The 24,852-nt window shown below is 39.0% G+C and overlaps 1 protein-coding gene across 3 annotated transcripts in view; it reads right to left on the bottom strand.

Annotated features, from left to right (window-relative positions):
- Nucleotides 1-24,852, bottom strand: part of STARD13 (StAR related lipid transfer domain containing 13) — a 219,686-nt gene that overhangs the window by 175,259 nt on the left and 19,575 nt on the right. The gene's annotated exons all lie outside the window — the stretch shown is intronic.

The following is a 24,852-nucleotide window of genomic DNA, read 5'->3' as shown; positions in this document are numbered from 1 at the left end:
CAACCTCCAAGAGCACATCATTATCACACTGTGTCTTATGACACGGACCTGTTTAAACAGACCGGGTACAACAGAGACAGCTGGGTGTGGTTACCTTCTCCGCATGCTGCTCCACCAAGATGACTCAACTCTAATCAATCACAGGAAAATACTTACTAAGCACCAGAAATGTGTCTGCTGCACAGAAGGACAGAACATACCAAAAGCTACTCTCAATCTTTGATGAACTTAAAATATCCTCTTTTTGTTCTCTGATGTTGGGGTTTTCAAAAGCTGTCCTTGGCCTTGGCTTATTTCTCTACACAAATTACCTTAGAAAATCTAGTCCCACGGCATTTTGGTAATCAATCAAGTGTTCTGCTATAAATCAAAAATGCAGAGCACAAAATAGTGTGGTATATGCTATATTATAATTTTTAAAAAATTTAATGCATAGTAAAAAAAAAAGATTAGAAGAAAGCACACCAAAAATGTATTTATGACCATTTTTAGAATAGTGGAATTATGGGTCATGTCTTTTAAATTTCCATTTCCTATATATTCTATCATATGACTAATTATATTGCTTTTATAAAGAGGGGATCAAGTCTAACCAACGATTAGGAGAAGGAGCCTCAGACTGAGCTTATTTCCAGCTGCCTCTGTATCTCACAGATGGAAGGCAGAGACAAGAAAAATCTGCACGGAAAAGATACTAACATGACTTGAACTTCCTTAGTGCCTCACATGATATCAGTCAAGACCCCAGTGTTCAAAATAAGAGACAAAGAGAAAGAGGAAAAAAAAAGTCTATTGATTTCCTTTTCAAAAATGCCTCTCATGTCCATTCCTTCTTGCATTATTGCCCCCACCATGTAAGGACCAGTCCTCTTGCCAAGATGATTCTGACAGTTCAACTTGTGTCCCTGTCTTCCCCTGTCTCCTGAATACCATCTTGCCTGAACACCATGGAACGTTTAGCCTCTCAGGATTCCACTTCCATTATATTTTTCTCCTGTTACAGAGCACTAAATAACATCCCAGCTCTACCACTTACTGTTTTAGTCTCTGAAAGCCTTCCTTTCCTCATCTACATGGGTTTATATGGATACATATTACTTATCTTATACACACATAAGGGGGCCAAGTACTGTATGTGATTATCAGTTATCTCAACCAAATACACTAGTTGAAAAGGATTTGGTATCATACTTTCTGAATGTTGTCTTTTGGGAAAGATTCAGTGGGAGTGCTAAGAACTACCAACTACACAGACCCAGTCTCTTGGTATGGAAAACTATCTTTTCAGCTATTTTAAAACTTGAGAGAAATAACATAAAATAGTTTTACAATCATTTACCAAGAGCTAATATTTACTTCAGCTTTAGAGATTCACATAAGCATACTAAAATTCTCACCACCCCCCAAAAAACAAGCAAAGTCCATTTAAATAATATAGTGGTGACATTGGGAAGCAATCGGATAAAGTGATCCATTCACTTTTAACCCAAATACTTCCTGAAAACTTACTCAAGTGCTATTTTTACTAGAGTACTTAAAATTCTGATTTAGAAAGAAACTATTAAAAACATTGTCCTCTTCTGAGAATGGAGGAAGAGAAAGTGATTTTAAAGTTACAAAAGCAAAACAAAATAAAACTGGCCTATAATTTCTCAAATCTGAATTCAGAAGTTCCCTTGGGGGTCTGAGGTCAGGGCTCGGAAGTCATTCTGTGGTTTTCTTGAATTTTACACCAAGGCAACCCTTCCATACTGTACTTTTATCATCCTGCTCTAAGAAATTAGGTGAATGGACCCAAGCATTTGGAATCAATTTTATTCAACAATTATTTTTTGAACTCCTACTCTGTGCCAGACAATGTTCTCAGTGCTGGGAATGCATCAACAATTAAGATAGACAATGATCTCTGTCCTAATGAAGCCTGTGTTGTAACCAATGAATATAATAGCATGGATATATTTACTTACGTGAGTCATCAAAACTGCGGTTGTTTGCAAAATTTTGTGCATATTTTCACTTTTCACCTTTTTAGAGCATAGGTCTTTGGATTTCATCAGGTTTTCAAAAGATGCTGTAACTATCAAAATATTTTTTAAGTGACTTTAAAGTATAGTTCTAGAACCCTGAGAACTGTGGCTTTGGAGTCAAATCAGCTTGTACTCAAAGTCAGGCTCTGCTATTTATTTAATATATGAAAGTGTTAGTTAGTTGTGTCCGACTCTTTGCAACCCATAGACTGTAGCCCACTAGCCTCCTCTGTCCATTCTCCAGGCAAGAATTCTGGAGTGGTTGCCATTCCCTTTTCTAGGGGATCTTCTTGACCCAGGTCTCCCACTTTAGCAGGCAAATTCTTTACCGTCTGAGTCACTAGGGAAGCTCTTTTTAAAATATGGGCTTGGACAAATAAAAATTAGCTCACTTTTCTGCATCTCAGTTTTCACATCTGTAAAACTGACGTTAGGCCTCATAAGGCTCCTGTGAGAGTTAAAATAGATTACGGCCATGAAGCGCTTGGCACACTGTGAGGTTAACACCCTCCTCCTGTGCTCCCATCTCACAGGTTTTGATCCAAAATATGAGTGAGAAATCTGAAGCAAGTGCAAAGTACAAAGACAGGATGGATTGCCTTTGACAGCTAGGAGGTTCTCATCCTTAGAATACCTCAATTTCAGTGTTATCAGACATAGTGGAAACATCATAGGTTAGCAAGGAAGGTCCTAACTAAGAATTTATGATTCTGTTGGTACATACATTATATGTACCAAACAGATAAGATGCCTAGGCTTTTCTTTGGAGAGGATTTTATGAGCTAGTATATACAGCCAAATTTTGATTCCATGAGTGAAATACATGCTTATTACAAGCTACATGATAATGTTTGGTATAATTCTCTTCTTATAACCCAGAGAGACAATACTCATGATTAGAATTAAATTATCTTTGATTTGTTTAGAATTTGATAACTTTTAAAGATTTTAAATTATAAACTTAGGCTCTTTGTTTCACTTGATGATGGCAACAACCCTTTAAAACAATCCTTTGAAAGGACCTGCCAGGCGTGGCTTGGTTTTTCCCCCAGCTGCTCTTGCAACCTCATCAGTCACATCCTCCTTCTTGCTCTGTGTTCCTGGGACAGTGACTTTCTTTCCAAGGTTTTTGAATGTGCAGTTCTCTCTTCTTGGACTATAACACCAACTATTCTAGAGTGACATGAGCAACTACCGCTCAGCACACATGCCCTCAAGGATACCTTTCCTGTCGCCCTCTGGACCACCCTGTACTTCTCTGTTGTAGCTTCTGTCATAGCTACATTAGCGCCATTGTGATTTTTTTTTTGGGGGGGGGGGAGATTATTTGATTAATATCTGTCTATACCCCTAGTCTGTACATTCTATGAAGGCAAGGACCATGTGTATTTCTGCTCATTATTGTATCACAGCACTTAGCCCAGTGCCTGGCACATTTTGGTAGAATGGAATGCCGGATGAAGGGCATATGCACAGATGGTATTTTCAACCTGCATGTGAGAAAAAGAAAGTGATTTGCATAAGGGGATTTGACTACTTGGTGAGGACAAAGCATGCGGGCTGGGGGACCTAATGATTAACTGCTACTTTATCCCTCCTCCCCAACATCATACCTTTTCTTCTGCATTGAACTCTAACTAAAGATGTCTAATATACCTTTTATGTTAGTATGTTAAGTCTAGGTTTAAAGTCAGGAGTAACCTTGGAAAATCCAAAGCTGTTGATACATGCCAAACATCACTCCCAGTCAAGTTCTTCTGCAGGGAATTTCCACCTTGAGTTTCTTTTTCTTAGAAAACCTGGACTCACCCATTTATTTTAAAATCGTTCTCAGAACTGCAGCTCTTCTTTCATTCTTGTGTCTACAAGCAGAACACATCCTCAGGAAAACTTCTCACATAGTAAATGGAGGTAGAATTAGCAGAGGAAAGACTGATGCAAGCAACAGTGCAACATTAAGTCAAAGGAAAGTCACTGTACTGCCCTGTGATGGTAAGGTCAGAGAAAAGATGGCACAAATGCACACCTCCGAGGAGGAAGAGGATGACAAACCAGCCACACTACCTAACTGTGATGACATTCCATGATTCTGGCGCTGTGCTAAGAGGCTCTCTAAAGGAAGAGCTGACTCTAATGTTAAGTGTAAACAAACACAGAATTTAAGGTCATTCACCTTCACACCTAGCTGATTTGAGAACTCACGTTTTTTAACATTATGTGCCAGCCACCCTAAGTATTTTACAAATTGTATCTCCTCTAACTCTCAAAAAACCCTACGAGGTAGTTAGTACTTTTTCCTGTTTTAACAGATGAAGAAACTAACTACCCAACTATCTTGCTGATTCCTAACTCTTCTAGATTGAAGAGTTTCACATACTTAGAATTTCTAAGTTTCACATACTTAGTTGCCAGAGTTATCTTTTAAAGTATTTGTTGTTGTTAGTTGTTAAATCATGTCTGACTCTTTGCAGCCCCACGGACAGTAACCCACCAGGCTTCTGTGACCATGGGATTCTCCAGGCAAGAATACTGGAGTGGGTTGTCATTCCCTTCTCCAGGGTATCTTCCTGACCCCGGGATCTAACCTATGTCTCCTGCATTGGCAGGGGGATTCCTCACTGCTGAGCCACCAGGGAAGCCCCTCTAAAGTATAGTTCTGATATATTATTCCTTCCACAGTATAGTTCTGACATACTATTTATAAACATCAAGAGGCCCCCTGTTGATAAAAGGATGAAATTGAAATTCTTCAGTCTGGTATTAAAGGCTTGTCATGGTGGACTCCCTTCTTATTGCCTGAAAAAGGTCTTAAAATTTTTCATGTTTGGAAGGAAAGCGATTCTACCTCTGTCTCGGCTGTCTGTGATGCGCCTCTCTTTGTTCCCACTCATTTGTCAAGACTTGAATCAAAGGCTGCCTTCTTTGGGAAGACTTTCTAGGTCATTCTTACACACAGTTTCCTCTCACTTCTGCATTACCACAAACTTACTTCTAAAATAGCCAGTGGGTACTTTACTTGGAGATGCTTTGCATTATCTAATTACTCTTATATTAAAAACTTCTTAAAGACCATAATATGCCATGAACATCTTTGAACATTACTCTTTCCAGTCTTATGTATGACTCCTTCAGAGAGGCAGTGTGATGAGGCAGAGAGAGCAAAGCGTGGGACCTAGGAAGATTTAGGCTCAAATCTTGGCTACTCTTACTGGTTAGGTGGGCTTCCCTGGTGGCTCAGTGGTAAAGAATTTGCCTGCCAATGTAGGGGATGTGGGCTCGATCCCTGGTCCAGAAGATTCCCTGGAGAAGGAAATGGCAACCCAATTCAGCGTTCTTGCCTGGGAAATCTCATGGATAGAGGAGCCTGGTGGGCTACAGTCCATGGGGTCGCAAAGAGTCAGACACACCTCAGCAACTAAATAACAACAACTGGCTAGGTGGCCCTAGACTTCACTTATATCTCTCTTAACCTCAGTATCCTCACCTGCAAGTTAAAGCATAATGATGTATATCCTGGGTCAGGAAGATCCCCTGGAGAAGGGATAGGTTACCCACTCCAGTATTCTTGGGCTTCCCTGGTGGCTCAGCTGGCAAGGAATCTGCCAGCAATGCAGGAGACCTGGGTTCAATCCCTGGGTTGGGAAGATCCTCTGGAGAAGGGAAAAGCTACCAACTCCAGTAATCTGGTCTGGAGAGTTCCAAGTGGGTTGCAAAGAGTCGGACATGACTGACTGACTTTCATTTTCAACCTATGCCACTATAGGTAGTAGAGCTCAAGAAATTATTACTAGAATTTATGATTGATGGACAATACAATAACTGTTGGCCAGATTCCTAAAGGAGCCTAAATTCACACAAGGCTTATTACATTAAGCACTGGTATTTATAATAAGTACTACGACTATCTGGCACTTATCAGGGAGAAATGAAGGAAGAAGAGTCTACCATACGCCAAAGACATCCAGGGAAAATTACTCATATGAATCGAAGTGGTAAAGTAATGCAAAGCACAGGGCACATGCAGTAAGAGGACTTCCAGAAGCTTTCTGTGGTTGAACCATCATTCCAGGTTATGTCTGATAACAAGTTATCATACTGAAAACCTTACCTAGGATCCTAGGGCAGCAGGAAGCCTCAACAGATCTCTAATTCTTTGATACTCAGAGTGGTATCAAAAACTAGCAATGTGGTTATCACCTGGGAGTTCGCTGGAAATGCAGAATCCCAGGCCCTGGCCTAGAGATACTAAATCAGAACCTGCATTTTAACAAAATTTGCAGGTGGTCCATGACTCATTAAAGCTTGAGAGGCATGGTTCTTTCTCATATAAGCCCCTCTTTTCATCAATAAGGAAGATGAGTTTGTGGACTTCCCCAGGTGGTGAAACCTCCTAACTACAGACAGGCACTGGACGAGGGCCCTTGATTTTGAGAGTTTTGATCTTTCTGTGGAGACTCAGGTGTTTTCCAAGGTTAGGTGAATATTTTAGGCAACGTATTTTTAATATGACATCACAAAAAGGAAAATTATTTTTCCCAAATATCTTATTGATTTAAATGGCCTTTAGTTCTAAAAAGGAGCTAAATTCTTCTGTTGGTACTAAAATAGTTTAAAGCTTTAAAGGAATGTGTTTTAGTACTTAACATTAATTCTATGATTCAATTCTAAAACTCCTTACTTTTAAATCTTAAGAAAAACATTTATCAGCATTCCATGTGTTTTTAAGAAAATCACCTTAAAAATAACTTGTTTTCCCTGCAGACATAAAGATAAGAATGCTGTATAATTTTTAAACTCCACGTCTCTGAATCAAGGTATTCTATAACTTTGAAGTAACAGTTAAAATAAAAAAAAGTCAGTGTTCTCCTGAACATCTACACCTGTTGAAATTCTACCTGTCTCTTCAAGATCTACCCAAAATATTATTATTAAAATTTATAAATTTTATTTATAAAGCCATTGTGCCCCCACAACAAAACATGATCTTGACCACAAGTGAGCCCCTAAAACATTTTGTCCTGTTTCTCTTTGGCTCCATATTTTCTATCATAGCTATTCATTTTTTCAAATTTCCTCTATAAAAACTTAAAATGAAACATTTAAAACTTCATCAATTCAGCAAATATTTATGATAATCTACTATGTATATGAGTCTGAGAATACAGTGATGAACAAGACTGAAATAGTTAATATCCTGCCTTCAATAAGTTTCTATTGCAGTTACATATTAAGAATGCTGACCTCAATTAGTTGACAAAATAAAGCCCAGGAGAGCTTCAAGTATTTCATCAATACACTGAAGTTGTTAGTCTCAAGCTTTCGATGTCAGATTGACCATAAGCACCATGTAGGTTTATTATCCATTTCTTCACCAAACATTTTATCAGTACCTACTGTACCCCAGTCACTAAGCCCTCAAAGAAGAGAGAGATGATTATTCAGGGTGCGTTAAAGAGAAGCGTTACACATAAGCCTGGGGATAAAGTTAGGGATAGGTGGAGTCTTACATCTTCACTTTCTGTGTCCTCTACAGTGATTAGCAGAACACCTTACACCAAGTAAACACACAATTTCTGTATCAAGAACATAAAGTTTACTTTGTGGTGTAGACAGCAAACCAGCAGTGAATGTCCTCATTGGTAAAACGTATCCATGTTGAATAAAATTTTACTAGTGGGAATACTCATTAACTCAACTATTTGCTTATAGTGAGTACCTATTATGTGCCATGCACTATATGCTAAGCACTGCATGTAAAGGAAGAAGATGCAGATGTCCCCAACATGAGGGAGAAAATAAGTAACTAATGAAGGTTCTTTCTAGTAAGTATTAAATATATTAAAGCACAGGATTCTATGGAAATACTCCTGTAGACTTTGTCATCCATGAGCACTCTGGGGAGGGCTTCAGATCCAGTTTAAAGGTTGGTATATATTCTTCCTATATTTATCTTAGTGGTAGATGTGCATCTGCTAAAGCCTGGGATAGACATTACAGCTTCACGTTTTATATTCATTTATCTGTGCTTGTGCCATGCCTACTACCTTTCCCTTTGGGAAGCACACAGAAAAATGTAAACCTCCTTGATCACAAGCTACCACCAATTATTCATTTATAATCAAATATTTAAAACAACTGGTGAAAGAGCAATTGTGGTGCTTCTTTCTCAGGCAGTTTTATCAAAGGGATCGTTCTTTGCAGAAGTTACTGGGCAGACTTCCCTTGTTTCATTCCGACATTGGGTTTCTTGGCCTTCAACACAAAGGGACTATATTTGGAGGGACAACAGTCCTGCTCCAGAGAGCTTTATAGTAGCAACTGATTCAAGAGATCTGGCAAAACCCACTCTATTGATAGTCTCTGGGGGAAGAACAATGAAATCACAGCCATCTCCTCCTACGCAGACTGTCACTGTGTCTCTAGAATTAGTTCATTTCCCAATTAACTGTTGTTTATTTCTTCCTTTAATTATTCTAACTAAAATATTCCTGAAAATGTAAGTGAAACACAAACAGTGCATGGAGAAAATAGAGCAGGAGTCAGCATGCCTGGAATGGATGCGAGAACATAGCTTATAGTACATTAAAAAAGGTGTCAGAAAAGCATCTATCAATTTGCACATCTGTATTTCTTGGAGGAATTAAACCTGAAACCTATCAATCATCTTTTTTTTTTTTTCAATTTTTTAATCAAATATCTTGGCAAAACATGATTTGTCTTGTAGGATTACCAGCTTCCTCCCACATGGCGCCTGATGGTTGTCCTCAGTCTGTGTGTTGTGAGCCTCCTTTGGGCTCTGAGGTCAGCAAGACCACCAAGGTTCTAACACTGGTCACTTTGCCAAGCTTTCACCAAGTACTTAATTCTGTGATTCTCTAACAAGCACAACTTCCTGCAGAGTAAATACTGATCTCAGACAGCGATTTAAATTTAATGGGAACCACTGGTTGTGTACAGGGCTTCCCTGGTGGCTCAGACAGTAAAGAATCTGCCTGTAGCACAAGAGACCCAGGTTTGATTCCTGGGTCAGGAACATCCCCTGGAGGAGGACATGGCAACACACTCCAGTACTTTTGCCTGAAGAATTCCAGAGACAGGGGAGCCTCGCAGGCTACAGTCCACGGGGTCACAAAGAGTTAGACGTGACTGATTGACTAATATACACGCTGGGTGTGTATTAGATTCAGTCAGTTCAGTTGAGTCGCTCTGTCGTGTCTGACCCTTTGTGACCCCATGGACTGTAGCACGCCAGGTCTCCCTGTCCATCACCAACTCCCGGAGTTTACTCAAACTCATGTCCATTGAGTCAGTGATGCCATCCAACCATCTCATCCTCTGTCATACCCTTCTCCTGCTGCCTTCAATCTTTCCCAGCATCAGGGTCTTTTCCAATGAGTCAGCTCTTCACATCACGCAGCCAAAGGATTGCGGTTTCAGCTTCAGCATCAGTCCTTCCAATGAATATTCAGGACTGATTTCCTTTAGGATGGACTGGTTTGATCTCCTTGCAGTCCAAGGGACTCTCAAAGAGTCTTCTCCAACACCACAGTTCAAAAGCATCAATTCTTCAGCACTCAGCTTTCTTTATAGTCCAGCTCTCACGTCCATACATGACTAGTGGAAAAACCATAGCTTTGACTTGACAGACCTTTGTTGGCAAAGTAATGTCTCTGCTTTTTAATATGCTGTCTAGGTTGGTCATAACTTTTCTTCCAAGGAACAAATGTCTTTTAATTTCATGGCTGCAATCACCATCTTCAGTGATTTTGGAGCCAAAAAAAAATAAAGTCTGTTACTGTTTCCACTGATTCCCCACCTATTTGTCATGAAGTGATGGGACTAGATGCCATGATCTTAGTTTTCTGAATGTTGAGTTTTGAGCCAACTTTTTCACTCTCCTCTTTCACTTTCATCAAGAGGCTCTTTAGTTCTTCTTTCCTTTCTGCCATAAGGGTGGTGTCATCTGCATATCTGAGGTTACTGATACTTCTCCCGGCAATCTTGATTCCACTTTGTGCTTCCTCCAGCCCAGCGTTTCTCATTATGTACTCTGCACATAAGTTAAATAAGCAGGGTGACAATATACAGCCTTGATGTACTCCTTTTCCTATTTGGAACCAGTTTGTTGTTCCATGTCCAGTTCTAACTGTTGCTTCCTGACCTGCATACAGATTTCTCAAGAGGCAAGTCAGGTGGTCTGGTATTCCCATCTCTTTAAGAATTTTCCAGAGTTTGTTGTGGTCAACACAGTCAAAGGCTTTGGCATAGTCAATAAAGCAGAAGTAGAATTCAATAAGTTTTCTTAATATATAAGTTCTATTTGGGCAGTTCTGATCTAAAAGAGCCTACATTACTGTGAGTTCAGGCCTGGCCTGAACTCCATGACTGGCCTCCTCCATGACTCTTGGAATGATACACTTATCCTTCTTTCTTTGAACACTTCATGAGTCTGAAGTGAGATTAGGGAGTTGTGGATTCAGGTGATGGATCAGGGGATCAGGGCCCTAGAAGAAGCTGCAGAGCTGAAGGAGGGAAGTTAGAGTCTTCACAACAGAGGCAATAGTGAGAACTGGAGTTGTGGGTCAGCTGTCATAAGGAGACATCTGACCAGAGGAAGGCAGAAGAGAAGCTGGTGCATGTCTACATTTACAAAGCACAGGCAGACACAGTGAGGCAGACAGTGGGTACAGAGGGAGGATATCTGGAGGGAACAGTCATGGTCAATTGTTGTTTCATTCGAAAACACCGAACGATGATACTAAAAAGCATGAGCAGGCAGCTGTGATGAACTGAAATAATCATCTTAGGCTTAGGACCTTTGTCAGAGTTTGCTTTAACTTTCAGAACATTGCTTTAAATTTCAGAACATTTTATCAGAGTTTCTTTTAAATATGCAAGTTTTCATTGTGTGCAGTAATAGCAGAAAAGACAGCCATATGGAGGTAACAATATTCTCAACTGGGAATGGATGAGACAGGAAGAGACTTTTTTGAGTAAAAGGTTTCCCTCTCAGGAGAGGACTGAGGATGGGGACAGTTTATATTCTTAAGCCCTGACCAAGGTAATCTTAATTTTTGTATTTTTATTCTATGCATCATCACATTTCTAGTAACTGGCAAGTATTATAAATTATCTACCTTGGGTTCATTTCTTAGAACCTTCATGTGGGGTGCGCTGATATTATGCTGTACTGCAGAGAAGGAAGGGGATGTGTGTGGAGAAATAATACAGACTTGTTAAGACCTTTGACTTCCTAGTCTTTGGACAATCAGGAATACAGAACACACAGAGAACACCATCTCTGCTTGTTTCAACTGCAAGTCTAGATGGCAGCAGGCAGCTGTCACTCACTAAGTTCTTGGGGGAGCATGTTGCTGGCTGCCGGTGGTTCTTCTGGGTATAAATCAGTTAAAGAGAAGATTATATGAAAGGAAATCATTATGGGATTGCAAAACGGAAATACAATTAAAAAAAAATACCTTCCTAGTATTACAATCAAATGCTTTGCACCCTCCAGCTTTCCTCTCTGTAAGTGAAAGTTATACATCTCTAAGCTGTAATTCAGTACATCTGTACAGACTGATAAATAACAGTAATTACATCATCGCAGGCACCCTAGGAGGGCAGGTTAGTAAAATACTGCCAGTTCTTTTGTGATATTAAACTCATATTGCTGGTTCTTTTTCTTTCGTATTTATAAAGAACAGTAAACCAAATGAATATGAGCATTCATAAAATGTTGTTAATATTCTGAATTTTTCAAAAATAGAATATTTCCTTATTTCATCCTGAATAAAATTAAATATATTAGATATAATCTTTCAGCTTCTATTCATTGTGTATAATACTTTTAGAGAAAGTAGGATATAGTAGAAAGCAAATGGAACTCAACAAAGATTGGGGCTCAAATCCCAATTAAGTGACTTCATCAGCTGGGCTCTTGAGAAACCTACTTAACCTCTCTGAGCTTTTGTTTCCTTATTTGTAAAACAGAGATATGAAGTATCTACCTCATAGAAAGATTTTGAATATTAATTCAGAGAAGGGGCTTTGCTAACTGTAAATATTAATTGTAATATTACTAACATGTTTCATCACTTGTAGCCTAAAGTTACTCATATTTTCATTCATTTAGTTTAAAAAAGTGGACTCATTTTAGGCTCTGGCATACAAACATAAAGTGGGCTCAGAAACAGTAGGCAGTCATGGCGGGAAATGAGGCCAAAGGTGGCACCAAGTCGTGGTCTCAACATAGGTGAAAAATAACAGGTAAGAAACATTGATAATAATATGCTTTTCTTTCATGTGGATTATCTTATGAAGTTCTATGTAAAAGAAGATGGTGTGATTTATTTTTTTCAACAGTCACTAAAAAACACTTTACTATGAGAAAAAAGAAAAATGCTGTGGGATTTGTCCACTATTGAATATGCAGTTACCATCAGAACAAATGATTGATGGTTTTCTTCAGAAAGTTGTGCTTGAAGCATTGCATGAAATATTCATGTTTTGCTTTACAAAATATACATAAAAGCTACAATAACGTCTAATCGATAAAACATTCTTACTGCTTATCTCACAGTTTCCTTTGCTTTGACTTAAAATCTGAGGTTCCATAATTTAAGTCCATGCATTTATTAAACAGAAACAACTCATTTTGCCTTAAGGAGAAAATGCTCTATTCCTTTTTCCCTTTTTCTTTTTCTCTGAGTGGCAATCATAGGTTCTAGATGCCACCTAGCTGGAGAAGATAGTCCTTCAAGTTGGAATTCCCTTATCGAGGGCATTTTACCCTAAATTCCTATCTGGAGAAACTGCATCCTGTCTTTCCTAATTCTTCTTTGGTTTCTGATCCTTCCCTTCCCTTCACCCCACCCTATCCTCTCATTTTCTATGACTCTACATGTCAGCATCTGTGCTTGACTCATGGTACAGGTAAAGGTAAAGAGATGGCATCACTGAACAAGAAGAAAATGAGAACCCTGTCCATTTCAGTGTTCTGGGCATGCATGTATGTTACACTTTTTCTATGTAGACTTGTCCCTTCCAAATAAGTCAGTTTTGATAGCAATGACAATTTACTGGAGTAGACATGTGGCAACATTACTTTCCTCTACAAATCAAAACAAACAAAAGCTTGGCTTGATGAGTACGTGAATGACTGTTACTGGATTCAGAGACTTAGTAGGTAAGAAACATTGTTTATGCTTTCTGGATTTTATTTTAGAACATCTCATTCAGATCAATGTGACAACAAAGTCTGTATAATAAACAACCAAAATTCCATGAATAGTGACTTGTTGAGCCAGATTTATTAGAATTTCATGAGAAGTCTTTTCTTAGGTAATGACATTCTCCATTCTCCCTTAGCCAACTGAGGTGGGTTCCAAAATATTTAGATCCCAGTTGGTAGAGCTGAAGTTTTCAACCCAATAATTTCTTTTTAATCACTTAGTAAGGCAATTATCTTTGTTGCTGAATATTTTCAAAGTACTGTAGGTTATCCAGAAACATAAATAAGTAAGAGCTGTATAGTTCAGTTCAGTTCAGTTCAGTCTCTCAGTCGTGTCCGACTCTGCGACCCCATGAACTGCAGCACGCCAGACCTCCCTGTCCAGCACCAACTCCCGGAGTTTACTCAAATTCATGTCCATCAAGTTGGTGATGCCATCCAGCCATCTCATCCTCTGTCATCCCCTTCTCCTCCTGCCCCCAATCCCTCCCAGCATCAGAGCCTTTTCCAATGAGTCAACTCTTCGCAAGAGCTGTATAAGCACCTAGTAAAAATAAGTATAATTTTTAAAACTGTTAGGAAGATTTTAATTTATCATAAGTTCACTGTCCTAAGTAGAGGGGTTTTGTGGGGGCAGGGATGGGTGATGGGGCTGGAATTTTTTGTTTGTTTTTTTGTTGGTCTCTCTCTCTTCTTTTAAAAAAATAACCAAGGCATTTAGAATGTAGAATCTGCTACCCCAATGGGAAATTACATTACCATGTAACAAAATAAACTCTTCAGTCAGTTCAGTCACTCAGTCATGTCCTACTCTTTGTGACCCCATGGACTGCAGAAGGCCAGGCTTCCCTGCCATTCACCAACTCTTAGAGCTTGCTCAAACTCATGTCCATCAAGTCAGTGATGCCATGCAACCATCTTATCCTCTGTTGTCCCCTTCTCCTCCTGCCTTCAATCTTTCCCAGCATCAGGGTCTTTTCAAAGGAATCAGTTCTTCACATCAGGTGGCCAAAGTATTGGAGTTTCAGCTTCAGCATCAGTCCTTCCAATGAATATTCAGGACTGATTTCCTTTAGGATTGATGGCTTTGATCTTTCAGTCCAAGGGACCCTCAAGAGTCTTCTCCAACACCACAGTTCAAAAACATCAATTCTTCAGCACTCAGCTATCTTTATAGTCCAGCTCTCACGTCCATACATGACTAGTGGAAAAACCATAGCTTTGACTTGACAGACCTTTGTTGGCAAAGTAATGTCTCTGCTTTTTAATATGCTGTCTAGGTTGGTCATAACTTTTCTTCCAAGGAGCAAGTGTCTTTTAATTTCATGGCTGCAGTTACTATATGCAGTGATTTTGGAGCCCAAGAAAATAAAGTCTGTCACTGTTTCCATTGTTTCCCCTGTATTTGCCATGAAATGATGAGACCAGATGCCATGATCTTTGTTTTTTGAATGTTGAGTTTTAAGCCAGCTTTTTCACTCTCCTCTTTCACTTTCATCAAGAGGCAAGATCTTTAGTTCCTCTTCACTTTCTGCCATAAGAGTGGCATCATCTGCATATCTGAGGTTATTGATATTTCTCCCGGCAATCTTGATTCTAGCTTGTGCTTCATCCAGCCTAGCATTTCACATGATGTATTCCGCATATAAGTTAAATAAGCAGGGTGACAATATACAGCCTTGACGTACTCATTTCCCTATTTGGAACCAGTTTGTTGTTCCATGTCCAGTTCTAACTGTTGCTTCCTGACCTGCATACAGATTTCTCAGGAGACAGGAAAGGTGGTCAGATATTCCCATCTTTTTAAGAATTTTCCACAGTTTGTTGTGATCCACAGAGTCAAAGGCTTTGGTGTGGTCAATAAAGCAGATGTTTTTCTGGAATTCTCTTGCTTTTTCTATGATCCAACGGATGTTGGCAATTTGATCTCTGGTTCCTCTGCCTCTTCTAAATTCAGCTTGAATATCTGGTATTTCACGGTTCATGTACTATTGAAGCCTGGCTTGGAGAATTTTGAGCTTTACTTTGCTATCTTGTGAGATGAGTGCAATTGTGCGATAGTTTGAACATTCTTTGGCATTGCCTTTCTTTGGGATTTGAATACAAACTGACCTTTTCCAGTCCTGAGCTCACTGGGAGGCCCACATAATAAATTCTTACTTTTATTAATTAAAGTTCACATGAATCCAGGCAGAAGCCACCAAATCCCATTGAATATTTCCATTTGTATGTTCCTCAGACATCTTGATTTGGGGTCAGTAATCCTAGAACCTATGCTTCCATCTTGCTACGGCTTCATGCCTAAAAATCTTTGTGCATGCTGCCGATCCTTGCCAGAGCATCCTTCCCTCCTTCCATCCTTGGTGAATTTCTGCTTATTCTTAAAAATTCATTTTGACAGTCACCTGTTTTGAAGAGCATTTTGAAACCTACTCGTCCAAACTTCCACCTGCATCTAATTTGTTGGCTCCCCACAGAACACCAAGCAAAATTTTCAGCTGTCCAGTAACTGGATTCAAACCCGGGTCTGTGAGAATACCAAAGCTGGTGTACTCCTCTGATACTAGTGCTTCATTCCCATCTAATACCTAGTAATCAAGTTAAAACTAGAAGTTGTTCTTTTATATTCACAGTACCTGGCAGTATACTCTGTTTAGAATGTATGTGATTACTAAGAATATTTAGCTTATATCAATAGAATGAGACAGAGGGAGAGCCCACCCTTATACTGACATTACAAAGGTTTATGTAAAATCTGAATGATGTGTGTAATCTATAACATCCTTGGGAAGAAAAAACATAAAACACTTTCTAAAATATTTTTATCAAGCTGGAACACAGTTCCCCTTGGATAACCCTCTTAGTAATGCAAATGTGAAACAAAAACTACAGAAACTTGATTTAGCACGTGAAAGCTCCTGGTAGAATGGCCCTTCTCCACTTTATCCAGTTCACCAAATCCTTCCATTCAGCTGATATCTTGCAAGAATATTCTGTATGATCTAAGCATCTGATCAACCTCCTTCAGGAGAGGTTGGGAGTCACCAACTGTGTATTTGTATGCATATACCAGTCTTCACATTTTGTATGTACAGAGACTTCCTTTAGGGACTTTTGAATGGCTGCCTGAAGCACGAGAAGAACATCCTAAAAGACTCCTATGTGTCTCAGTGATTATCTCCCAATAGCAATGGCATTTCGGAGAAGGCAATGGCACCCCACTCCAGTACTCTTGCCTGGAAAATCCCATGGACAAAGGAGCCTGGTAGGCCGCAGTCCATGAGGTCGCTAAGAGTCGGACACGACTGAGTGACTTCACTTTCACTTTTCACTCTCATGCGCTGGAGAAGGAAATGGAAACCCACTCCAGGGTTCTTGCCTGGAGAATCCCAGGGACGGGGGAGCCTGGTGGGCTGTCGTCTATGGGGTCTCACAGAGTCATACATGACTGAAGTGACTTAGCAGCAGCAATGGCATTTATGGACTCTTTGTGATCCCTTCATAATTAAGTGAAACAACATTTACAGATTTAAGGGACAGTGTATTTTAAGACAAATCATCCCAGATTTTGAGATTTAACAGACTCAGGGAAGGATTTTTAAAAACTGAAGTTATCTACCTTTTAGTTTTTTGTCATTTTATTTTTTAAAAATGGCATTTTAGGGACTTCCCCGGTAGTCCAGGGGCTAAGACTCTTGCTCCCAATGTAGGGGGCCCGGGTTCGATCCCTGGTCAGGAAACTAGATCCCATGTACCACAACTAAAAGTTCCCAAGCCATAACTAAGACAAGGCACAGCCAAATAAGTAAAAAGAAATAAATATTAAAAATGACATTTTAAAATCAAAAAGAAGAAAGGTCATAACCTCATAGTAAAGGAAAAATGATCAGTTGGAGGCCTCATATAACATTTTCCCCATGAAGTCATTACATTTGCATCAGACTGTCATTCAGGTACCAGTATTTTGATGGCAATGGCTGATGCACCCAGATGGTTGTACATTTATCTTTAAAGTGAATGCCATGGGCTTTTGTGGTATCTTGAATCCTATTTACATGTGGCTCTTGAAGTTAGTAAGTGTACCCCTTTAAGACTCAGGTTCATAGAGGCATTGAGCTTTGGTAATAAAATGGAAATAATTATCATATGTACACAGTCCATGGGGTCACAAACAGTCCGACACAACTTAGTGACTAAACAACACAATGTTATAAAAGATCACATTTATTTTAGCATGATTTATAAGGGTCTTCACACTCTACCCTCAGCCCTTCTCTCCAGCTTGTGTCTTACTTCAGGCATCCCTTGTACACAAGTGCTCTCTCTCATATGTGGTCCCCCCGTCAGATATATGCCACTGGACCTTCTTTCCCAAGAAAGCGTCCAGTCATCCATCAAAACACAGAAGTGAAGTGACTCCTCTTTTGTAAAGTCTTCCCAGTCATTTGAGTTACAAAGCATTAGATTTTTTTTTTTTTTTTTTTATGATAAGCAACATAGAATACCAGCAGCTTTGGTTTTGGTTGGTAATTTAAAAAATAATAAGAATAATATAAAATTGACACTTTACAGTGTGACTGTTGTGTGCCAGAAACTATCCCAGGATGGGTTTTTCACTATCACTAGTCTTTATATCATTGTTGTATGACAGGTATTATAATCACTGTTTTATAGATGAGGGAAAATAAAGTCCAATGACTTAACTAGTCACTTGTATAAGATCACTGAAAAAGCAGGTGATATTACTGGAGTGTAATATCAGGTGTGTCTGACTTCAAAGCTTGTGCCCTTTCCAATATATTGTGATCCCTCTGAATTGGATCTCAAATTACAAGCATCAATAGTGTTATTGAGCATATATTATAGCACCCATGTGAGACTTATGTAGTAGTTTCACTTCTTCATCTTCCTCTCTATCCTGAATAACCCACACTTCCATGTTTTGGTTTCTACCACCCCAGCACACTCATTTCTTGAGGTCACCAATGACCTCCATCTTGCCAGTTCAATGACAATTTCTCAGTCCTTATCTTTCCAGACATCTCAGAAGTTTTTGACACTTTTGGTCACACCCTCCTTCCTGAAATTCTTTCTTCACTTGGCTTCTGAGATATCACACTCTCCTGGTTTAGTGCCACTTCAGCTCATCATAGGGTTCTTCCCCTGCTGACCTCTGAGGCTATAGTGCCCCATTCCTTGCCCTCCTCTTTGCTCACAGATACATATTCAAGAACATGGAAAACATATGTTTACACAAAAATATGGACATGGATGCTCATAGGAGCATTATTCATCATGGCCAAAAAGTGGAGAAAATCCACATGTCCATCAACTGATGAACTGATAAGTAAAACGTGGTATATCCATACAATATTATTCAGTCATAAAAAAGGAATGAACACTAATCCATGCTCCAACATGGATGAACCTTGAAAACATCATGTTAAGTAAAAGAAGCCAGGCACAAAGGCACCCACTATATCACTCTATTTATATGAAAGATCCAGAACAGACAAATTCATAGAGACATAAAGTAGCTTAACTGTTGCTAAGGGTTGGGAGAATGAAGAAATAGATGTGACTACATATAGGCATTTTGGGGTGATGAAAATGTTCCAGAATAAGATAGTGATGATGGCTGTACAACTTGGTGAATACACTAAAAATCATACTTCATAAGCATGAATTTTATGTGAATTATATCTCAATTAATTTTTTTCAAAGAATGTGATCTTAACAGTAATTAGATTATCTCCTGTGACGTTAGAAAGGCAGCACAATGGAAAGAGCACTGACTCAGGAGACCTGGGTACCTATCACGTTTCTACTACCAAGATCACTATGATGGTGAGTCAATCACTTAACTTCTCTGGTCTTTAGGGAGAACTTGTAAAAGAAGGATCTGGATTCATAGATGATCTCTAAAGTTTCCTTCAGTCCCATAGCTCACTGTTTCTAAGTCTACAAAAAACCCTCAACAGAGAAAAGATGCATATCCCTATGCTCCTTATTATACCTCCCCAGGATAGATGAGGTGCTACAGCCTGCATGGGGAGAGCACCCCTTTGGAGGAACCAGATATCCAAGTTGAAAGCCCTACCTGCTGGCTTGCTAACTGCCTGACCTGAGACAAGTTATTTCATCTCACTTCATCTCAGTCTCCTCCTTTGTAAAATTGTAGAATAGTAGTGCCTACTACTATAAATATTAAATGAGCTTATATTTTAGAGAGAAGTCATCATGAAGCCTAATAATAGATGTTTAAAACAAAACAAGGTGAGGACAGCTTTTGGCTACATCTAAGAGCAATTGGATATCTTGATTGTAGCAAGTCATGTAGTTACTGAATCCCACCCTCTCACCCACCCCACACACACCCCCCACCCCCCGACCCCCCCGCTGCCAAATGTTCTTTCTTTTAGTCTTTTCACAAAGACTAAGGTACCGATACTTACTTAACACGAGAAAATAGAGCTGGCTCTGTTGAGTGACTTGGGCCAGGATCTCTTACTCTAGGGCATTTTTTCCCTCACAGAAGCCACCCAGGGTGGAATCAGGGCACCCAACCACCTGCGCTGGGATCAGGGCAGCACGGGTTTCCTGGAATAGTGTGTGTAGGGATTAGGGAACTAGCATGAGAAAACGGCATTCTTCTGAACGTGACCCTAGCATGTTAGGTCTTCCTCCCAGTGCTCCTCACGTGACTTTTTCAGAACCTGGAAATTCCCAAAGTATATTCACACTACACATTTAATGTATGTTTCTCCAGATCACATTTCTACCCACAGACTTTTTAAAAATGATTAAAAGATGGAATTTCTATGTATATGATTCTAAATGGAAAACTGGACTAGTGAACTTTGAATCAAAGTGTCACACTCTCCATCATTTAGGTGAGTGAACACTCTTTAAACAATGTGTTCTTCCATAAGGAACACATTGTTTAAAGGTGAGTCACGAATTAGTTGTATTTCTAATTGTGGAGGTATAGAATAACCTCTAGATTTTTAAGGACATTTAAAAGTTACACAACTTTATGGGGATCATTAAACACTGGGTGTTTAAAATAATATTTAATATATTTAATCTGCTGGAAATAACACTTCCATTGTTTAAAATGGACTGACTTATTTCTCTGCAGGCTTGTTCCTTCCTCTGTGCTTTTCCTTCATCTGTGCTTTTTCTGTGTGCCCAACAAGACTGATTCCTACAATTTCTATTCATGAATATAACAATAAATAATAAAGGCTGACACTTTAAGTATTAATACTTAACCCTGTTCCATCACTATCCTCTTACGTATATTATTTAATATCTCACAACAAAATGATAATCCACCCTATTTTATAGATGATAAAATTGAGTTTGAGTGGTGGCGTATCTTGCCTCCAGCCACACAACTGTGAGAAGGTACTAGCAGACACAGAACCAGGACTCTCCTCCTCTCTGGACCTCATCATAGCCACAGGCCTCCCTCTCCAATCAAGTAAAATTTGTCTCTTTTCACAGGCCTCCTACAAATGATCTATGCTGATTGGAATTTGCTTTCCTCTTTATTCTTTTGGCATTTATACACTCAGTTGGTAGAGCATTCATTTGTGATTTTTGGTAATTTTTGGAATTTTTAAAAGCATCATCAAAGATATTTTGTCTATCAGGTAAACTTTTTATTTTCTTACAAAGAAGAGGCTCTGTTTTTTTTTTCTCTCTCTCTTTATTCTGCTATGACCTGTGTGCAAAAGAATATTCTCAGTAAAGTAGGTGCTCAGCAGATCCCATCAATTCACCACTCATTAATCACAGTGTTGTGATTAACATGAGTGCAGTGGCCTAACAAATATTCAGTCTCATTTTGAAATCGACTTCATTTACCAATTTCATACTACTATTCACCACTGTATCTAATAGCCTCACTTGTATTATTTTTCAAATCTGATGATGACAATTAACAAGGATGACTTATATTTCTTCATAATGTACACAGTGTACAAATAAACTAAAACTAAGCCCCAAGTCTTAGTAACATGAGCCTTCAAAACGATGCAATCAGTGAAATCTTGTCCGACAGGTGGAAGGAGCCCAATGTCTGTGGTTTATGCTGTCCTCTGCATAGTTGGCTGAGAAGTTAAACCACCAGAGTGCATTAGAAAATATATCTTGTATTTTCATTTCCTAAGAAATGAACCAGAAATTATATTTTGCAACTTGGAAAGGCGTGTTTTCCTCAAATAAAACTTGAACTCTTACATCTGCTCATAAAAATGTAGAGCATCTTAAAATATGAACAAATGCTAGAGTTTTAGGAATGATAGAGCAGCTGCTGCATATGCAGATGTGATGCAAAGGCTATGGAAACATTATTCAGCTATTCAGAAATAGAATCTGGAAAGCCTTCTATTTTGGTATACAAGAGTTGATTTATTTTTCCTTTCCTAAACCAGTCCTTTAACCAAAAGTAAAACAGAAGAGACTGCCATATTTAAAACCTAAATTGATATATACCTTGATAATATAAGATAGCGCACATTTCTACTAATCTGAAGTAATATTCCAGTTTTTGAAATATATACAAAGCCACCGTAGATACTAAATTATGCTTGCCATGTCATTATGAACTAGTAGTAGTATGATTTTCTCATGAGACACAGAAAACAATTTTTTTTTTTTTTAAGAACCCGAGGTGGAACAGAGACAGGTAACAACTGTAACAGAAAAAGAGAATAAATTTGAAATCCTGATTTTTTTTTTTCTTTCAGAGGGAAAATGAGCATTATCAACCAGAGCCACCATGGTACACACAGAGAAAATGTGAAGGGGGTCCCCTAAGAATGTGTGATGCTGTGTTAACAATGCCCACCAGCTTTGTCCCCTACTGATTCTCTGTCTCCATCCACTCAAGGGGCCTTCCAGTTCCTGTTCTAACCCAAGTAAGTGCTTTCCTGACTTTGAGGCTTCACAGACTCTGAGGCTACTCCCACGGCCTTAAACGTTTTTTTTGTTTGTTTGTTTTTCTAAAAAACACCTTTCTGCTCAGGAATTTATACTGCACTCTAGAACTTAGCTCAAATGCCGTTCCTCAAGGAAGCATTCTCCAACCCTCCAGATGCTGTCAGTCTCCTCGCTGCACTGCTGTAGCACCTTTCCTTCTGTACAGCACTTTCCACAACTCTAATTCGATAATTAAAAGTGCTATTTGTTGAATAAAGTCATTGTATCCCTAGACGGCAGGTTTTAGGAGATCTTTGTTTTTCAACTATACCCACAACACCCAGCAAAGTTCCCTGCCCTCAAGGAGAGTGCTCGGTATATTAACACTCACACTTTCACCTCCACGCACCATCTCTGATCTGCCTTCCCAGTTTCCTATACTTTCAGCTTGAAATTCTGACCTTCAATTAAGTTAGTGCCAGGCAACAGACCACCAGACCCCACGAAATGGCTCTGGTCAGAAACACCCTCTTCCCTTGCTCCTTGGACCGGTCTGATTTCTCTTCTAATATTATTCCCTTTTGGTCTAGTTTCACAGTCTCTACTGAGAAGAAAGTAACAACAACCAAAGGGATTTGCTTGCATTCCCTTTGGAAACTTCATAAGGCTATTTCCATAGTTGACGATCGCTTGGACTTTGGAGGGGAGGGAAGCTTTTTTTTTTTTAAGTGCAATATTTCACAACAGCTGAAATAATTTTCTGCCAAAGTCTGTTCTAAATTCAGCGTGTGTGTGTTTTCTCTGTATGTACAAGGCAGCCAAAGGTCTAGAGATATAATGTGATATATGAATTTAGCACTTCAATATGCAAAAACAGAACAGATATTTTTATATATTGCTAATGATAATAACAACTACTGACTCTAAAGTAAGCAAATCTATATTTGTTTTCAAGGGTGTTACTTGAGAATATTAGAAAACATTTGCTAAACGGGTGTGAACAGTGTAGACTCTCATCAAAATCCATCTGTCTGCATCTATTAACTGGCATTTCCCCAGCTGGGGCATTCCTGCATAACAAAAGCTCCTTATGTAGAGGATGAGGGCTGATACCTAACTTAGACACTGGATTTATTTTATCCAGAATTAAAAGTTCTAAAAGATTTTTGTCAATGAGTGTCTTTACAACCCAACTATATCAAACACAAAACAAAAGGTGATGTCGAATAGAGAATTCAAGTTCAAGCTTCAAAGTCAAGGTATTAATCAAGACTGTTTTCTCTACTTAAAAAAAAGAATCCTCCACAACTTGTTCACAAAAACATCTTGAAAATGCTCATGTAAACTCTTCAGGGAGAGGTATGTAGTGTTTCATCACCTTCCTATCCCCTACTGATCTCACTGCTTTCTACTTTTCACTCAATGTTTAATGAAGAGATATGTGATTTTTCAAAATGTGTTTTCAAGGGATTAATATATTTGGATTACCTAAATTAAACAAAAACAACTCTATTTCCATCATATTAAAAAGTTCTGTTTTTATGTGTCTATTGAGCACATTGAAGGTAGTAATAAATACTTGCAGATTGATCATCATAAGCCTACAATGCAGGAGACCTGGGTTTGATCCCTGGGTCCAGAAGATCCCCAGGAGAAGGGAACAGCAACTCACTCCAGTATTCTTGCCTGGAGAATTCCATGGGCAGAAGAGCCTGGTAGGCTACAGCCCATGGGGTCACAAAGCATCAGACACGACTGAGCAACAAATACTCTCACTCTATTGATCTCTTATATCTATGTCAAGTTCACGCCTTACACCTTCCCTTCTGAAGAGTGGAGTGATTTTTTAGGCTCTGCAGTAAATGTTATTCTTACTGGCTCTGGCTGGGTCTGTCTCACTGTCATTAATTTTTTTCTTCCTTGTATATCAAAAGTATGTATCACATCTTTTCTCTTTGTAGTAAGTAAACTGAAAGGATTCTGAACCTAACATCAAAAAGTCTGCCATTAGTTTGCTTTGAGTATCATAGGCTACTTGTCACTCTCTGAAAACATCATGGACACAACTGAGCTTTCAGGGCAAATAGTCATACTTCCTACTGATGCTGAATTGTGCACGTTCAACTTACCTCTTATCTCTAGCCTTTATTCAACCCTAAAAAGGCTGACATATCAAGATATAAGGCCTCAGTAGCTCCAGAAGAGAATGGGATGAGGGCCCTTCCCAAACACACTGCTTGCTGTCACTAAGCAACAGCTCTGCCCATAGGCATCACCTGATTATGCTATACACAGAGAACAAAGAAAATGATTAGACAAAATTCAAAATTAATATAAAATTGTGATATGAGCTTGAATCCGTTTCTTCACAAAACCTTTTTATGTGAGGTACTTTGAAGAATTTTAATTTGAATCCCCTTCTCTTTTTATGAGCTGGATTAAACTATCCAAATGTTACATGCCAAAAGGACAGGAAAAGGAGTGGGGAAGAGCCAAAAAATGTATATACTGCCTCCTGAATCGTCTGACACATAACTTATGAACCTTAGAAATTCATCATCAGTACTATGAAGTCTAACATCATCTCTGTTATTGACAGCAGAGAAGTAAAGCTGGAAGAATATATAATTCATAAACTAGTGAGACGGGTAAAGGAGATTTATC

This window comes from Cervus canadensis, chromosome 9 (assembly GCF_019320065.1).
Source record: "Cervus canadensis isolate Bull #8, Minnesota chromosome 9, ASM1932006v1, whole genome shotgun sequence".
Lineage (NCBI taxonomy): Eukaryota > Metazoa > Chordata > Mammalia > Artiodactyla > Cervidae > Cervus > Cervus canadensis.
This window is presented reverse-complemented; position numbering and strand designations above follow the sequence as displayed.